This window comes from Hippopotamus amphibius, chromosome 3 (assembly GCF_030028045.1).
Source record: "Hippopotamus amphibius kiboko isolate mHipAmp2 chromosome 3, mHipAmp2.hap2, whole genome shotgun sequence".
NCBI classification, from domain to species: Eukaryota; Metazoa; Chordata; class Mammalia; order Artiodactyla; family Hippopotamidae; genus Hippopotamus; species Hippopotamus amphibius.
In genome coordinates, this window is record NC_080188.1 from 8660405 (window position 1) to 8679563 (window position 19159).

The following is a 19159-nucleotide window of genomic DNA, read 5'->3' on the forward strand; positions in this document are numbered from 1 at the left end:
GCTGGCCCTGGGGCCTTCCCAGTGAGGAGAGTGCCTCTTTAAGTACTGTCAGGAGGTGCTTTTCCTCCTAACATCTCAGCATAAAATCTGGGGTGTGAAGTCTTTCTTTGTTGTCATATCCATCCAGTCTCCCGCCATCTATTTCCATGATCACTGGTTAGCACAGCTGGGCTTAGTGATCTCTTGCAGCAAAATGAATAGAGATGGAGGACCATACAAAGTGAGTAAGGAGAGATTAGGATGTCTTTCTCTCTATGGAAAACACCTCCTGAGGGAGAAAAAGTGGAAATTTCTTTTTCATTCTTATCATGAAAATCAAAGTAATAAACCACAGGTCCTTGATTATACAGAAAAATAAGAAATGACAGTAATTCCTTATATTTAGAACATTCCCTCATTCAAAGTGGCTCAAAGCTTTTAACAAACGTTTTCTCAGTCTCAAATCCCCCATGCCTTAATGAAGTCTTCTTGAACCATGTGTTAAGAGATTATATTCTCTTATTGGTTATTTCCTTATTCTCATACTCCCGAAACTTACTGGCCTACAGACGGTAAACCTTTCAGAGTGGAAATTTTTTTTTCTGTTTATTCATGAGTATTGATCTTTCTGTTCTCTTGGCCTTTAGGATTCTTCCCATATGGTTTATTTCTAATATTCTTCTCTAAGAACATCCTACTGATGCTTGCCTTAGAAGAAAGTTCAGAAAAATGGAGAGGAATAGCCTTATTATTTACAATCCAAAGGCCTAGGCTTGAGTACCTTATTTGACCATAAGTCAGTTAATTTATCTGTCTGGACCCTAGTTTCCTTACCTGTAAATGAAGTACCTATGCCCTTCCCAATGACACTATTTTATGACATGATAGCACAGAAGACTCAATGAACCCCATCTCAGTCTATATCTTTCTACACTAATTCTGATTCCTTTGTTCTCATGGGGGTTCCTCTTCATTGTCCATCAACCCAACTTTCTTATTTGCCCTCCATCTAGAATCAGTTGTTTCAAGAGTTTAAAAAAATTTAAATTATTTACTTTTTCCTAGTACAGATTGGATAAAATAATATTTTTTTTCTCAGTGAATTGAATAGAAATGATTTAATTTGACTACTTGGCTGTGTTGCTACTGACTAGCATTTAAATTCTTTTAACTCCCTTGGGATGGAGGATAATTTAGCATTACCATATGGTACTCACTCCATCTCCCCCCTAATTAGTCCTGCAAAGGTGCAATGGAGCTTAGTGTTCTGTATCTATGTTCTGAGATATTTTTATAACTGAAGTTAGGACTGAAGACTTCCTTATTGTCTTTAGGATATAACTATTAAAAATAGCTGAATAAAACAATGAAGGTTTAAATCTATTTTTAAATTTGCTTTGTTTTTGTGAGTCCTATTTTCCCTATAAATCACTCTCATACTTTTAAAATCAGCTGTGCTCTTTCTGGAAGGCCAATTGACTTCTTATCATTTTATAAAATATGTTCTTGTTGGCTTTGAAGCATGTGAAGGACACTTATCTTTGTAGAAGGGAATATGGTTGGCTTTTACTTTTTCTCTCCTTTTTCCTTCTTCTCTCTTGCCTCGCTCTGAGTGGGGATTGGAGCTTGGGAGAGAGAAGAGTGAAGGTGCCCTGACATTTTTGCTGACTTGGCACTCTGATAAAATGGCTTGTGCATTTGGGGCCTGGCAAGTATAAACAGTACCCTCTGCAAGTGCTTTCACGAGGTGTTTAGAGGCTTCCCTCCTGGTCCTTTGGACAAAATGTTTTCATCCGGATGCTGACTGCCTTTAGAAGTCTGGGTCACACAGACTTCACTCTGTGTGACCCAGATTTGGAGGGCCAGACTGGCCCTCCAAGCAGTCCTCTTGAAAACAAGACAACTAGCTGAACACTGGCTCTTTTTGTTGCAGTTGGTCCATGGGAAATGCTCACATACCTTCTGCCTTGAAACTTGGGGAGTGTGGGACTACTGGCCCAAGCTGCTTCTCCTTCACTAAGGTCCCATTAAAGCCCCTCAGTTTTATGCTTGAGTGGAAGGCGTTTGAGCCCCCCACCCCTCCCTCAGGTGCAGGTGTGTGTGTGTGTGTGTGTGTGTGTGTGTGTGTGTGTGTGTGTGTGGAGAGTGTGGGGGAGGCTCTCAGCAAGTGACTGAGCACTTCTCTGCAAAGAAACCCTCCTCACAAATCCCTCCCATGCCCCTTTTATATCCTCAATACGAGATGACAGATCCAAGGTACCGGCAGCTAGTTCTCAAATAGCGGCTTTGAAGATTTTTACAAGAGAAGCTGTCTTACTCTAACTCACAGAGATATCTGCTCTATTTCGGCCTCTCAGCAGAAACTTTGAATTTAATGTCATATTACAAATGTGTTCATAAATTTGACAAGAAATCATATTTTAAAATATACATCTCTCCTCACAGTCAATCTTTCAAAAAGATTACACATCCTGCAATTACTTACTCTTTTCAAGAACTGTTTCCTAAATAATACCTGATCCCCATAAAATAAAATGAGAAATTCTTTCATTTATTAATATTTTCTTACAATACACTAGAATTCATTTTACAGCTATCTCGAGCACCTACTCTAAGACTCTTTGCTGTGTTCTTGTTCAAAGGTGAGTAAGACCAAAACATTTTTCTCAGAAAGTTTGTAAACTAATGTGGGAAATACGTAATTACAACACTCTTATGAAGTGCTACGTTAGCAAGTATACACAGACTATCACAAAGACACATAAGAGAAGTATCCAACTCCATCTGTGGGATGTCATGGAAGGCATCCTGGAAAAAATGGTGGAAAGAATGAGCCTGAAGGTTGAGTAGGATATAACCAAGAAAACAGAAATTAGGAGGGTTCTTGGCACAGGGACGAACATATGCAAATACCCTAAGGTGTTAGAAGATCAGTTCATGAACTCAGAATGGTAGAACCACTACAGTTATAGAATATGATAAAAAAGGGTAAGAATAATGCAAGAGATATGACTGAGAGATAGATAATAATGGACTTTTAAAAAACAATATGAAGAAATCTGGATTTTAGGGAGATGGTTCAAGATGGCAGATTAGAAGGACATGCGCTCACTCCTCTTGCAAGAGCGCCAGAATCACAACTAACTGCTGAACAATCATAGACAGGAAGACACTGGAACTCACCAAAAAAGGCACCCCATATCCAGAGACAAAGGAGAAGCTGCAATGAGATGGCAGGAGGGGCGCAATCGTGATAAAATCAAATCCTATAACCACTAGGTGGGCAACAGAAACTGGAGAACAGTTACACCACAGAAGTCCACCCACTGGAGTGAGGGTTCTGAGCCCCACATCAGGCTTCCCAACCTGGGGGCCTGGCAATACGAGGAGGAATCCCCAGAGAATCAGACTTTGAAGGCCTGTGGGATTTGATTGCAGGACTTCCTCAGGACTGGGGGAAATAGACTCCACTCTTGGAGGGCACACAAAAAAGTGTGCTCACCAGGACCCAGGGGGAAGGAGCAGTGACCCCATAGGAAACTGAACCAGACCTACATGCTGGTGTTTGAGGGTCATCTGCAGAGGTGGTGGGTGGCTGTTGCTCACTGCAGGGATGGGGACATTGGCAGCGGGGGCTCTGGGAAGTGCTCCTTGGCATAAGCCCTCCTGGAGATCTCTATTAGCCCCACCAAAGAGCTTATAAGCTCCAGTGCTGGGTAGCCTCAAGCCAAACAACCAACAGGGTGGAAACTCAGCCCCACCCATTGGCAGACAAGCAGATTAAAATTTTACTGAACTCGGTCCACCAAAGTAAAACCCAGCCCTACCCACCACCAGTCCCTCCCATCAGGAAGCTTGCACAAGCCTCTTAGCCTCTTCCACAAGCTGGCAGACAGCAGTATCAGCAGCATTTCATTCTGTGGAACCGAAAACCACAGTCACAGAAAGATAGAGAATATGAAAAGGCAGAGGACTTTGTACCAGATGCAGGAACAAGATAAAACCCCAGAAAAACACCTAAATGAAGTAGAGATGAAAAATACACTAGAAGGAACCAGTGCAGAATAACTGAGGCCAAAGAATGGATAAGTAACCTGGAAGACAGAATAGAGAAAATCACTGATGCAGAAAAGAATAAAGAAAAAAGGATGAAAAGAACTGAAGACAGTCTAAGAGACCTCTAGGATGACATTAAATGCACCAACATTTGCATTATAGGGGTGCCACAAGGAGAAGAGAGAGAGAAAGGACCCGAGAAAATATTGGAAGAGATTATAGTTGAAAACTTCCCTGACATGGGAAAGGAAATAGCCACCCAAGTCCAGGAAGTGCAGGGAGTCCCAGGCAGGATAAACTCAAGGAAAAACATGCCAAGACACATAGTAGCCAAAATGACAAAAAATAAGACAAAGAAAAATTATTAAATGCAACAAGGGAAAACTGACAAATAACACACAAGGGAACTCCCATAAGGTTAACAGCTGATTTCTCAGCAGAAACTCTGCAAGCCAGAAGGGAATGGTATGATATATTTCAAGTGATGAAATGGAAGAACCTACAACAAAGAATACTCTATCCAGCAAGGATCTCATTCAGATTTGATGGAGAAATCAAAAGCTTTACAGACAAGCAACAGCTAAGAGAATTCAGCACCAGCAAACCAGCCCTACAACAAATACTAAAGGGACTTCTTTAAGTGGGAAACACAAGAGAAGAGAAGGACCTACAGAAACAAACCCAAAACAACTAGGAAAATGATAATAGGAACATACATATCGACAATTACCTTGAATGTAAATGGATTAAATGCTCCAACCAACAGACACAGACTGGCTGAATGGATAACGAAAACAAGACCCATATATATGCTGTCTACAAGAGACCCACTTCAGACCTAGGGACACATACAGACTGAAATTGAGGGGATTGGAAAAAAAAAGATATTCCATGCAAATAGAAATCAAAAGAAAGCTGGAATAGTAATACTCATATCAGATAAAATAGACTTTAAAATAAAAATTGTTGCAAGAGACAAGAAAGGACACTACATAATGATCAAGGGATCAATCCAAGAATAAGAGATAACAATTATAAATATATATGCACCCAATATAGGAGCACCTCAATAAGGTAAATGGTAACAACTATGAAAGATGAAATTGACAGTAACACAATAATAGTGGGGGACTTCAACACCCCACTTATGTCAATGGACAGATCATCCAGGCAGAAAATTAATAAGGAAACACAAGCTTTAAATGACACAATAGGCCAGTTAGATTTAATTGATATTTATAGGACTTTCCATCCAAAAACAGCAGATTACACTTTCTTCTCAAGTGCACATGGAACATTGTCCAGGATAGATCACATTTGGGGTCACAAATCAAGCCTTGGTAAATTTAAGAAAATTGAAATCATATCAAGCATCTTTTCTGACCACAATGCTGTGAGATTAGAAATCAATTACAGGAAAAAAACTTTAAAAAACAGAAACACATGGAAGCTAAACAATATGCTACTAAATAACCAAGAGATCACTAAAGAAATCAAAGACGAAATCAAAAAATTCCTATAGACAAATGACAATGAAAACCCAACAATCCAAAATCTATGGGATGCAGCAAAAGCAGGTCTAAGAGGGAAGTTTATAGCAATACAATCCTACTTCAAGAAACAATAAAAATCTCACATAAACAATCTAACCTTACACCTAAAGAAACTAGAGAATGAAGAACAAACAAAATCCAAAGTTAATAGACGGAGAGAAATCATAAAGATCAGAGCAGAAATAAATGAAATAGAAACAAAGAAGGCAATAGCAAAAATCAATAAAACTAAAAGCTGGTTCTTTGAGAAGATAAACAAAATTGATAAACATTTAGCAAGACTCATCAAGAAAAAGAGGGAGAGGACTCAAATCAATAAAATTAGAAAGGAAACAGGAGAAGTTACAATGGACACCACAGAAATAAAAAGCACCATAAGAGACTACTACAAGCAACTATATGCCAATAAAATGGACAACCTGGAAGAAACGGACAAATTCTTAGAAATGTATAATCTTCCAAGACTGAATCAGGAAGACATAGAAAATATGAACAGACCAATCACAAGTAATGAACTTGAAACTGTGATTAAAAATCTTCCAAAAAACAAAAGTCCAGGACCATATGGCTTCATAGATGAATTCTATCAAACATTTAGAGAAGAGCTAACACCCATCCTTCTCAAACTCTTCCAAAAAATTGCAGAGGAACGAATACTCCCAAACTCATTCTGTGGGGCCACCACCACCCTGATACCAAAAGCAGGCAAAGATACTATAAAAAAAAGAAAATTGCAGACCAATATCACTGATGAATTTAGATGTAAAAATCCTCAACAAAATACTAGCAAACAGAATCCAACAACACATTAAAAGTATCATACACTGTGATCAAGTGGGGTTTATCTCTGGAATGCAAGGATTCTTCAATATATGCAAATCAATCAATGTGATACACCATATTAACAAATTGAAGGATAAAAACCACATGATCATCTTAATAGATGCAGAAAAAGCTTTTGACAAAATTCAACATCCATTTATGATAAGAACTCCCCAGAATGTGGGCTTAGAGGGAACCTACCTCAACATAATAAAGACCATATATGACAAACCCACAGCAAACATCATTCTCAATGATTGAAAAACTGAAAGCATTCCCTCTAAGATCAGGAATAAGACAAGGATGTCCACTCTCACCACTACTATTAAACATAGTTTTGGAAGTCCTTGTCACAACAATTAGAGAAGAGAAACAAATAAAAGGAATCCAAATTGGAAAAGAAGAAATAAAACTGTCACTGTTCGAAGATGACATGATACTATACATAGAAAATCCTAAAGATGCCACCAGAAAACTACTTGAGCTAATCAATGAACTTGGTAAAGTTGCAGGATACAAAAGTAACACACAGAAATTTCTTGCATTTCTTTTCTTTTTTTAATAGTCTCAAAGTCCATTTTATTCAATTAAAGGTAATTTAAATTTTTTTTTAAATTATTTTTTTGGGGGTACACCAGGTTCAATCATCTGTTTTTATACACATATCCCCGTATTCCCTCCCTTCCTTGACTCCCCCCCCTCAAGTCCCCCCACCCTCCCCTTCCCAGTCCTCTAAGGCATCTTCCATCCTCGGGTTGGACTCCCTTTGTTATACAACAACTTCCCACTGACTATCTATTTTACAGTTGGTAGTATATATATGTCTGTGCTACTCTCTCGCTTCGTCTCAGTTTCCCCTTCACCCCCTGCCCCCTATACACTAACAATGAAAGATCATAGAGGAGAAGTTAAGGAAACAATCCCATTCACCATTGCAACAAAAAGAATAAAATACCTAGGAATAAACCTAACTAAGCAGGTAAAAGACCTGTACTTAGAAAACTATAAGACACTAATGAAAGAAATCAAAGATGACACAAACAGATGGAGAGATATACCATATTCTTGGACTGGAAGAATAAACATTGTGAAAATGACTATACTACCCAAAGAAATCTACAGATTCAATGCAATCCCAATGGAATTACCAATGACATTTTTCACAGAACTAGAATAAAAAATCCTAAAATTTGTATGGAGACACAAAAGACCCTGAGTAGCTAAAGCATTCTTGAGGGAAAAAAATGGAGCTGGAGGAATCAGGCTCCCTGACTTCAAACCATAGTACAAAGCTACAGTCATCAAGACAATATGGTACTGGCACAAACACAGAAATATAGACCAATGGAACAGGATGGACAGCCCAGAGATAAACTATGGTCAACTAATCTATGACAAAGGAGGCAAGGATATACAATGGAGAAAAGGCAGCCTCTTCAATAAGTAGTGCTGGGAAAATTGGTCAGCTACATGTAAAAGAATGAAATTAGAACACTCCCTAACACCATACACAAAAATAAACTCAAAATGGATTAAAGACCTAAATGTAAGGCCAGAGACTATAAAACTCCTAGAGGAAAACATAGGCAGAATGCTCTTTGACATAAATCACAGCAAGATCTTTTTTGACCTACCTCCTAGAGTAATGGAAATAAACATAAAAGTAAATAAGGGCGACCTAATGAAGCTTCAAAGCTTCTGCACAGCAAAGGAAACTATAAGCAAGATGAAAAGACAACCCTCAGAATGGGAGAAAATATTTGCAAAAGAATCAACAGACAAAGGATTAATCTCCAAAACATATAAACAGTTCATCCAGCTCAATATTAAAAAAACAAACAACCCAATCAAAAAATGGGCAGAAGACCTAAATAGGCATTTCTCCAAAGAAGACATACAGATGGCCAAGAGGCGCATGAAAAGCTGCTCAACATCGCTAATTATTAGAGAAATGCAAATCAAAACTACGAGGTACCACCTCACACTGGTTAGAATGGGCATCATCAGAAAATCTACAAACAATAAACGCTGGAGAGGCTGTGGAGAAAAGGGAACCCTCTTACACTGCTGGTGGGAGTGTACTATGGGGAACAGTATGGAGGTTCCTTGAAAAACTAAAATTAGGATTACCATATGACCCAACAACCCCACTACAGGGCACATACCCAGAGAAAACCATAACTCAAAAAGACACATGCACTCCAATGTTCATTACAGCACTATTTACAATAGGCAGGCCATAGAAGCAACCTAAATGTCCAACAACAGATGAATGAATGAAAAAGATGTGGTACATATATACAATGGAATATTACTCAGCCATAAAAAGGGTCAAAATTGGGACATTTTTAGAGACATGGATGGACCTAGAGACTGTCATACAGAGTGAAGTAAGTCAGAAAGGGAAAAACGAATATCTTATAGTAATGTATATATGTGGGATATAGAAAAATGGCATAGATCAACCGGTTTGCAAGGCAGAAATAGAGACACAGATGTAGAGAATAAACATATGGACACCAAGTGGGGAAAGTGTGGCGGGGGGGGGGCGTTGGGGTGGGATGAATTGGGAGATTGGGATTGCCATACATACATTACTAATAAGAAACATAAATCAAATTGTACACTTTAAATGCATGACGTTTATTGTATGTCAATTATATCTCAATAAAAGTTCTTAAGAAAAAGAAATTTGAATTTTACTTATTGGAAAATCAAGAACATTATGTTAGGTGTTGAGAACACAAAGATAAAGAAGACAGAGTGCATGACTATTAAAGACTCAGAGTATAGTGGTTATCTTCATTTGCATATGAACTTAGCTATTATAATAAAACTATGATAAAGGTATTATTCTCTTATTGATCTTATAAAGATGACTAAAATGGGCTTATTGTTTTTAAGAGAACTGCTCAAAGTCACACAATAGTTGTGGTAGAGCTTGATTTTGAAGCTATATCTTTTAAACTCAATTCTCCATTATTTTCATGTGCTATAGGTTTATGGATATTTCAAGAACTCTAGATAATTTCATGTTTTAACCAATGATTATTTATACATAAACACCACTAGAAGTACAATCCTGAGAAGATTTCATAAAAACTGAGATGAGTGTATTTTCAACATATGCATTTTATTCCCTTCTTTACTAGCTACATGCAGATTTTTCAACAAGTTTATCCTATACTTATACTAAAATATCTCCCCACAAGGAAGTCCGTGAAGTTACTCTAGTTCCATATCCACTCCTTGGCATCTACCTTAATCCATATCTACCTGTTTAATAGGGGGAGCAAGTAACCCCACTTGATAGGTGGATGGGTAGATAATGATAGATAGATGATAGATAGATAGATAGATGATAGATAGATAGATAGATAGATGATAGATAGATAGATGATAGATAGATAGATAGATGATAGATAGATAGATAGATATAGATAGACTTTATTAAATTCTTTCTTGAAGATCGATAAGCCCAGTTTCCCTGTTCCTTTTGAACTTAAAATACATTTTGTTACTAAAAAGAAAAAAAAATGAAATCAAAGACAAATGCCTTCTAAAATGGAATTTAAGACCTAGAGGCTGAGAGAGAATGGATTCTAGACAAAGATTTAAAATTTTCTGGGTAAAGAGAAAAATCATGACTTTGATTTTACCTTGAAGGTGTGGTGTCTTTCTACCATGCATTAACATTTGTTATCTTCTCATAATATTATTAGTTTATTTCTGGAAAGTAAGGACTGAATTTTCTTATTCTGCTCCAGTTATTTACTTGTCTATAGCTGGCTACCACACTGTAAGCTCAGACAGAGTTATGGCAGGACAATACAAATAGCAAAAGCCGGGCCAGAGGGTGTTATGCATGGGTCAATCCGAGGTAGACACAGAATCACTGAAGAATAGAATGGCAGGGTTGCTACCCACCTGGTTTGTTATCTAATTTGGTTTCCATTTTTTTGTTTTAAGCAAAAAGGAAAATCTACTGGAAGAGCAGAGATGCCTCTTGTTTCATGGCTAACTAGAAATGGACTCAAAGGCCCAGAGACCTTCTCTATCCATCACCTAGATCTGCTTCCAACAAATCCATGACCAATGAAGATTTGATTGAGAGTAATCATAATGTTCATGTTATCTAATTTTTAAAACAGTTTTTTAAAAATTAGAGATGATTTTTTGGGGGGGGAGCAATTTTAGGTTCATAGCAAAGTTGAGGAGAAGCTGCACAGATTTACCACATATATGCCCTGCTTCCAAACATGCGCAGCCTCCCACATTATCAACATCCCCATCAGAGTGGGACATGCGTTACAGTCCATGAACTCTACATCCACACATCAAAATCATCCCAAATCCATAATTTACATTACAGTTCACCCTTGGTGTTGTACATTCTATGGGTTTAGACAAAGGTATAATGACATAGATCCATCGTGTTAGTATCATACAGAGTACTTTCACTGCCCTAAAAATCCTCTGTTCTACATCTCTCTGATTATCCTCAACTTGTAGGTGGAGGAATTGATTTGAACATGGGGACTCTGGTTTGACAGCCTAAAATCTTCATTTCAATTCCCTAGTTTTTCTCTCATATCTAGTTTGAAAAATATCAAGAAAATTCCCTGATCATCCCTTTCGACTTATATGCCTATTACGAGGCCAATAATTTGCATCCAGAGTCAAATAAAAACATGAATGTTTCTATTGGAAACCTGTTTGTAATGTCGAGAAATGATCTTACAGTCAAAATGGGGAGGAATGCTGGGGAAACAAAACAGTGGAGGTCACAATGTTCCCTGCATTCTTCTGGGATAGTGTCTGACATCTGCTTAAATGCTTTAATGAAGGGAAAACCATTACCTGCAGGTACAAACATTCTGTATATTAATTCTTAAAGTTTCCCTTTGTGCTTGATGTCAGATAGAAGATGCTGTTTCATTAACTGAAACACATATCAAGCTTAGGATCCTTTGCTTTCTTAAGATTTTTAAAATGGCAAATCAAACTCTAAAAGCAGCAGGACTGAGGTATTTGGAGACCCCTTACAGTGTATTTGTTGCCAGAGGAACTGGAAATGAAAAGACCAACAGTGTAGTATATTCAAACACTTGAATCCAAAGAATTTTGTTTGTGAGAACTTTGTTTTTATCATTTTTTTTCTAAATAAAGACTTAAGGTCAAGTAATTGAACTACCTTGTTTTAAACAAACAGAGGAAAAAAATAGAATTGATTTGATTCTTCGTGAATGTTAGGTAGCATCTTGTGAAGGCAGCAAAGGGTTCTGAGTACCATTGTGTCCTGGAAATTGGCATTGTTTCCCCTTCTGCATGTGGGGCAGATGGCATGGGAAGAATGTGCGTGAGGAAACAGCCACCCACGAGTGGTGAGGAGAGAAGTGGGTGGGATGGAGTGACATCTTGGATTTGTCCTTCTGAACATGTCTGTGGTCTTAATTCCCTGATATTTCATCAAAAGCATGAGGTTTCTCTGTGTAATTAAGCAGGGTCAGGAATAGGAAAAATGGGAAAGTGAGATTTTTTTAGCTGTAGCCTTAGGAAAGCACTAGACCAGGGTTAAAAGACCTGGATTTAAGCCCTGATTTTGGTTGTTTCCAAGGTGGCATTCTTTCTCTTTTTATTAAGTGATTATGATCTGCTAGACATTGTTCTAAATATAATTATGTAATTATATAATCAATTACATATAATAACAAATTTAACCCATCTTCAGAACGACCTTCGAACATACTGTTATTATTTTTCTCCAGTTTACAGATGAGGAAACGGACATAGGGAGAGAGATACTCGCCAAAATCACCAATCTAGTAAGTGACAGCGTCAGTGTTCGTACTCCACAAGTGTGACTCTAGCCACCAATGCTCAGTGCTATGCTGTCTTTCAATAGTTTGTTTTTATTGAGAACTTACTACATAAAAGATATTGTTTTATGTGCTCTGCATGCTATTTAATTTTTATCATAATCCTGATTAAATCATGGCTTAAACTGTGAGGATTCAATGAAATAACACAATTCATCAGGGTAAAAAAGAAGTGAATGCAAGACTGTTATAATTATTAATTTTTTCTAAATTTAGAGAAAATTTATAGCATAATATTTATATTCCTAATTTATACAATTGATATTTTCTATTGTATATTTTATACAAAATTATGAAATTTTGTGATATAAAATATTTTAAAGTATTATATGTAAAATACAAAATTATATAATAACAATAATAACACTGTTAGGTTCTATTATTACTTGTTTTAACCAATTTTTAATTGAAGTATAGTTAATTTACAATACTCTGTATTATTACTCTTTTGTATCTAGTATTCATATAGTCCTAAAAGCTACCTGTGAGATAATGCTATTATTTTTCCTTATTCAAGAATCAAAGAACAGATGTTCAGAAAATAGTCAGGGTTACTCATTTGTGATTCCTAACCTGAGCTTTAACTGCTCTAAGAGTCTGGCTCTGACAGCCCTAATTTTCTAACCTTTTCTTAGTCTCTTTTAACCTATCAAAATTGTACTTTTTACTCATAAGTGACAGAGAGCTAAACCACACTAAAGTTTTCAGCTAGTTCTAGTGGATTCTGATGCCTTCCTCAGACTGCTGTCATTCTTAAGAGTGGCTGTAATTTACTACACACTAATTACGCACCACGCAGGATGCTGAATGCCTTATACCCATCATCATAAAAGGCTATGAGGGAATATCCTCTTTCCACTTCTATTTCAAGGACCCAAAGTTCAAAAAGTAGAGGTATTTCTTCAGGTCACCCAACCAGTAAGTGCAGAGTCAGCAATCAGATGGGAATTCCACATCTTTTTGTCATTAAATTCATTTGTTCCCATATTTTTTCCTCCCTTATGTAACTATGAAAGTATTTTCCCTACTAATAAAGTGACTCCTCCACCTATGCACTGTATTGCATCTTCTCTCACCTACTGAAGGATTTACTTACACAGTTACCCACCCTCCACTCCTTTCTCCTGCATCAACAATTCCTCCTACATTATGTAACCTGATTAGTACACAGTTATGATCTAGGGTCCTTCATAGCTTAAAAAAAAAAAAAAGTCCTCCTTTGACCCCATGCCATCTCTACCTCCGTGTCTCTTCTTGCCTGTAACGGTAGAAATTTTAGAAAGTTTTAATAAAGACCGTCTACTCCTTCGACTCTCATTCTCTCTTCATCTCACTTCCAACAAGTATTTATTTAAACTGCTCATTAAAATTGCCATGAACTGCTATTTTCAAAGCAACCGTCATTTTGTATGTTTCTTTTATTTGATATATCAATGAATCTGTAATGTAACCTCCATGAAATACCAAGCTGCCATTTGTACTTCGGTCAGATTTTATACTTATTAATCTATTTTTAACCTGTATCAGTATTCTCTTTTAATTTTTATAAGATTGTAGAAATTCTGGAGAGCTGATGGAAAGAGTATTTCTTTCTCTTAATCTCCTGCTTTTTTTCTTTCTTTACTGTTTCCTCTTTTTCTTCTACCTCTTCCTCCTCATTCCTCTTGAAATACTATTTTATCAAATTTTAACTCTGTTTCCAGAATAATTTTAGGATGGGTTTTTCAAGTTTGGTGAAAACCCTTTTTAGAATTTTTGTTTGAATCACATCAAATATAGAGATTAATATGGAGAGCATTTCCACCTTTGTGACTGTGCCGTCACAGAAAGATACTACTAGCTGAGTGATATTAAATTCCTGATATCAAATCTCTGTATCTTCTCTTTTGTCCTCGATCAATCATACCAGAAGATTATGTGTTTCATTACTCTGTTAAAATAACAAATTATGCTTACAGCGATTTTTCATTTCACTAATTTTTCCTCTTTTCATTACATTCATTTCTTTTCCCTACTTTTATTTTTTGCTATGTTATTCTTTATCTAACTGTATCAGTTGAATGATAATCTTATTAACTTTCAGTTATCCTTTTTTCTAAAGTATACAATTAATATTACACATTTCTGTCTTGATATTTTGTTATCTATATCCCACAAAACTTGGTATGTATTGTTTAAACTTTATTTCAGTTCTAAATATTTTCTAGTATTGTCACAGTATTTGAGTAATAAATTATTTAAGAGTATGAAATACATATATTTTTAAGCACATAAGTTCCTAATTATTAATATTTTATCCTTATTTTCTAATGTTATCATATTGTCAGAGAATATGATCCTGGGATACAATTTTTGCGTGCAAATTCCCAGTCAGATAAGTCATTTTTCCCTGGGAAAGAAAAAGTTGTAAAGAGATGCCATGAATATTACAATAACAGTAGATCTGTGCAGGGAAGGGATCCTTTGGAACGGGGAAGAAGCATTCCCCGAGACTCAAGTTGGCCAGGCTATCTAAATGAACAATTCTGCAACTGTGATGAAATCTACGCTCTTCCATTGCCTTCTGTTTCTTTAGAGGGGGAGGAATGGGTGAAGACAGAGGTTAAGCAGGCAAAGTATCACCATTCAGAGTTTTACAGTTCTCAGTGTGTGGATATGAAACCATGTGTGTGACATGTGTGACCAGAAATTTCTCTTAAGGGGCATTTCTTTTTCTCCCCACTATCTCCCTACAAGAATTCAACACTGTGACCTGCAGGAAAACCAGAGCTGATGAGAATTGCATTAACACCTTGAGGAAGGAGAATTTCCAGCCCCCCCAAAAAAAAAGATTAAAGTGAATAAAATTCTGAACTTTCTGGAAAAGATAGCTTGCTGCCATGTATTGTTTACACATCAGCTTATTATTGAAATATAACCTACCAGTCGGCCCCTAAATATGCTGTCTTTTCCTAATCAACACTGTGGTGCAGAGGTATGAGTGGTACTACCACAAGGGTAGACAGTGGCTTCCTTACATTTACCTAAGGCCAGGTGGACCCCATGCTTTCAGAGGCACCTTTGCACTCCTGTCTTTCACCTCCTAGAACATAACGTAAGTGGGACAAGGTCATGTGCGTGAGTAAATACATTTGGGGTTATTGGATGTTACAGCACTGAGTTCTAAAGAGTGGTGCGGTGGACATCTTGCTTCAGCCTCACAATACCTGGGTAAACTGGAGCAACAGACACAACTTTCTTTGTTTTGGTTTCCTATCTTTACAGTGGGAATGATGATAGTAGTACACGACTTATATAGTTGTTGTGAAGTTCACATGAATTACTCTATTAAAAAAAACTTAACAAAGCTCTTGACACATACTATTTAAGCATCATTAATATTATTAGTAATATCTTTATTTATAATCTCAGTGGTATGAAGGACTCAGGATCCTGGACTCTTGCTTATTGAGAAAAGGAATTTATATATATATTATCCATATATATATATTTTTTTCTGTGTGCTAGGCTGAAATATGAGCACATGGTTGGGTAGCATGTACAGAATGTTTTTTGGACACGTCCACTGTTCTGCCATCATCACTCCCTTTGCCCAAGGGTAGCCATCAGGAGATAACACTCATGTCTTTTTCCAGGCTCAGTTCTCCATAGGCATTCTTTGGCATCTCAGGTAATGAATTTTGTCACCCAAGCCAATGGTCCTTTGGAACCACAATTATTCAAATATATAGATTGCTGAACAAACCTGCCCAGACTTTTAACTTATGTCTCACAGAATTTGAAAGCTACAAGAGATCACATTACCTCTTTGCATATGAAGAAATTGATGCACAGAGAATAATCTTTGAAAATGTATTTTTAATGACACCATCTTTCTTAATGAAATCACTCAGTATTCTAACTCAGCATAAAACACTCTCTAACAAGAGTTACATGACCTTAAATGGTTTGGTCTGAGTTCATCTTACAGCCTGTTTCCATGTTCCCTATCTTTTATTATATTCAACTCAACTTCCCTCTCATCCTGCTAAAATATTTTTCCAATTGCCCAGAATTGATTACCTTCTTCCCTCAACTGCTCCCCCAAGCCCTTTCATCTAGCTAAATCCCACTCACTTTTAACATCTCAATTTAAGCATTACCATGGCAGAGAAGACTTCCTTGATATCCGAGGCAAGATTGGGTCCCTGTTGATATTTACTCCGTTAGCTGTTATAAAACTAGCACTTTGCCTCTGCTTTATTGTCTTTCTCACTACATATCCTGTGTAAGACGAGAAACTGTGAGAAATCTGAAACTGTGACTAATTTGATTAACATTGCATTTCCATTGCTTACCGCAGTGCCTGGAGCATGATAGGCATTTAATAAAGAGTAGCTGAACAGACATGAAAATAATTCCATAATTATGATTTTGTTAATGGCTCAAATCATGTTATTGATACCAGAGAAGTGACACCGGTATTAGAACTAGTTTCTAAACAACTACCAGCAAAGAAATAGCCTATAGGAAAGAAGTACATATTGTAAATGGAATATCATTAAGAAAATATACTTCAGGAACATCCTCGAACATACAGTTGTAACTTGTGGTTTTGATTCCACCAGTCGCAGGAATTTATGGGGATTTTAATTTTGGTTTTGGTCCATACTGATAGCAACAAAGACAAGGACACAAAAGAAGTCTTTGCAAAGATAATTTGCAGGTGCTGCATGTGGGGAAATAGCCAGCAGTGAACGTTCACTAAAGTATTTCTTTACACTTTTTATAATATAAATTTTCCTAATGATTTATATCAGGCATTAGAAAGCAACTTATTAATTAATCAGTCTTCCTTATAATACTGTCCCACTGCTACTAATATGTGTGCTGTAGAATTAGGTATTGGAATGAATTAAAGCAGAGGTTAGTGACCAAAGGATGATTGTATATAACAATGTTTATATACCTTTAACCTATTTTCCTTAAAAGTTTATTATTTTCTATTCTTAAATGAACTAATCTAAAATTTTGCTATCGCTGTACATATATGAGTTTCAGCATCCCAGGAATTGCAATTATTCAACATAAACTTTATGATTCTATTTTTTATTAAGGTATTATGTGTTTAAAAACTCCAAAGTAATAGTGATAATAAAAAAGAATGACAAAGAGAGTAGCTAGAGAATTGATAATTGGCATAACTATATAACATGATTTTTCTCAGTTTTGACACATTTTATTTCTGTATCTTTCACATATCTCAATAGAATGGTCTTGGAATACACAGAAAAAAAGAAAACAAGCTTAGAAAGTTGCTTTTATCATTAAACTGTCAAGCATAATAAGATTTATAATAGGATGGGCATTAATATATAAAAAGCCATTGTATGTTCTAAAAGTTTTAATTGCTTTCCTTTTTTTGAAAGTTATATTTTTTCCACCAAGATTTGTTTTATGTGAGTAATTTAGAAGCTTGTGGTCTTGAAGTACCAACAATTAGAGTAAAATATCTGAAGCTGATTAATGTTAAACCAAAAACACAATGTAAAAAAGACAGGGATTTTTCTTTCCTCTAAAGGAAAAAAAAAGGACTTTCCCCCCTTCTTTATTCTTTCCTGGAAATATGTATTTTCATTTTCTGCCTTCACAGTCAGGGTGAAAAAGGCATGTCTGTAAATTTGTCTATTTCTACAGTATGTCCTTCATAAATCAGTACTTATTTGTTCTACTATTTGCATCCAATAGCCAAATAAAAAATTCAGGCTTCCTTTTTTTGGGTTCTGCTACCATTTTTCTCCAGTGTCAGATAATAAAATATATCAACCTGGCCCTAAAACTACCTCTCTATTCTTCGTCTTTGGGTTTCAGTCATTTAACCATCTATCTTATCTCTGCTGCTGGAGATTCAGGAACTGAATACTCTTCATGTGCCTGTATTGGATGGAGTAGATCTGACTCCCTCCACCAATAAATAAATGCAAATTCAACAATCAATCCAGTCTCTTGATTATAAGGACAGGCCTTGTTAACAGCTTGCTTTCTCTATTACAACTGTGGTATTTTCTCTGTGGCATGGGCTGCCATTATGAATTGAGGTACAAGAAGCAAATCACAGAATTTTACATTTAAGAGCTTGTGCAGCATTTGTCTTTCTCTGTCTGACTGATTTCACTAAGTAACTAAGTATCATATTCTCCAGGTCCATCCAAGTTGCTACAAATGGCAGAATTTCATTCTTCTTTCTGGTTGAGTAACATTCCATTGCATGTATGTATATATACATACACACATACATATGTGTGTACATACACACATACATACATAAACAAAGAATAGAGAGGCAGTTTTTAGGGCCAGGTTGATTATATATATATATATATATATATATATATATATATATATATATATATATATATTTATGTATATGTATTTTTATATATATATAAAACCTCTTCTTTATCCATTCATCTGTTAATGAACACTTAAGTTACTTCTATATCTCAGCAATCGTAAGCAGTGCTGCTATGAATGCTGAGGTGTGTGTATCTTTTTGAATTAGTGTTTTCATTTTTTTGGATATATACCCAGGAATGGAATTGCTGGATCATATGGTAGCTCTATTTTTAGCTTTTTGGAGAATCTCCATACTGTTTTCCACGGCTGCACCAATTTACCATTTTACCAACATTGTACAAGGGTTCCCTTTTCTCCACATTCTTTCCAAAAATTAGTTATTTGTAGACTTTTTGATGATAGCTATTCTGACAAGTGTGAGGTGATATCCCACTGCTGTTTTGATTTGCATTTCTCTAATACAAACTACTAGTGTAAAATATATAAGCACTAAGGATATATTGTATAGCACAGGGAATTATAGCCATTATCTTA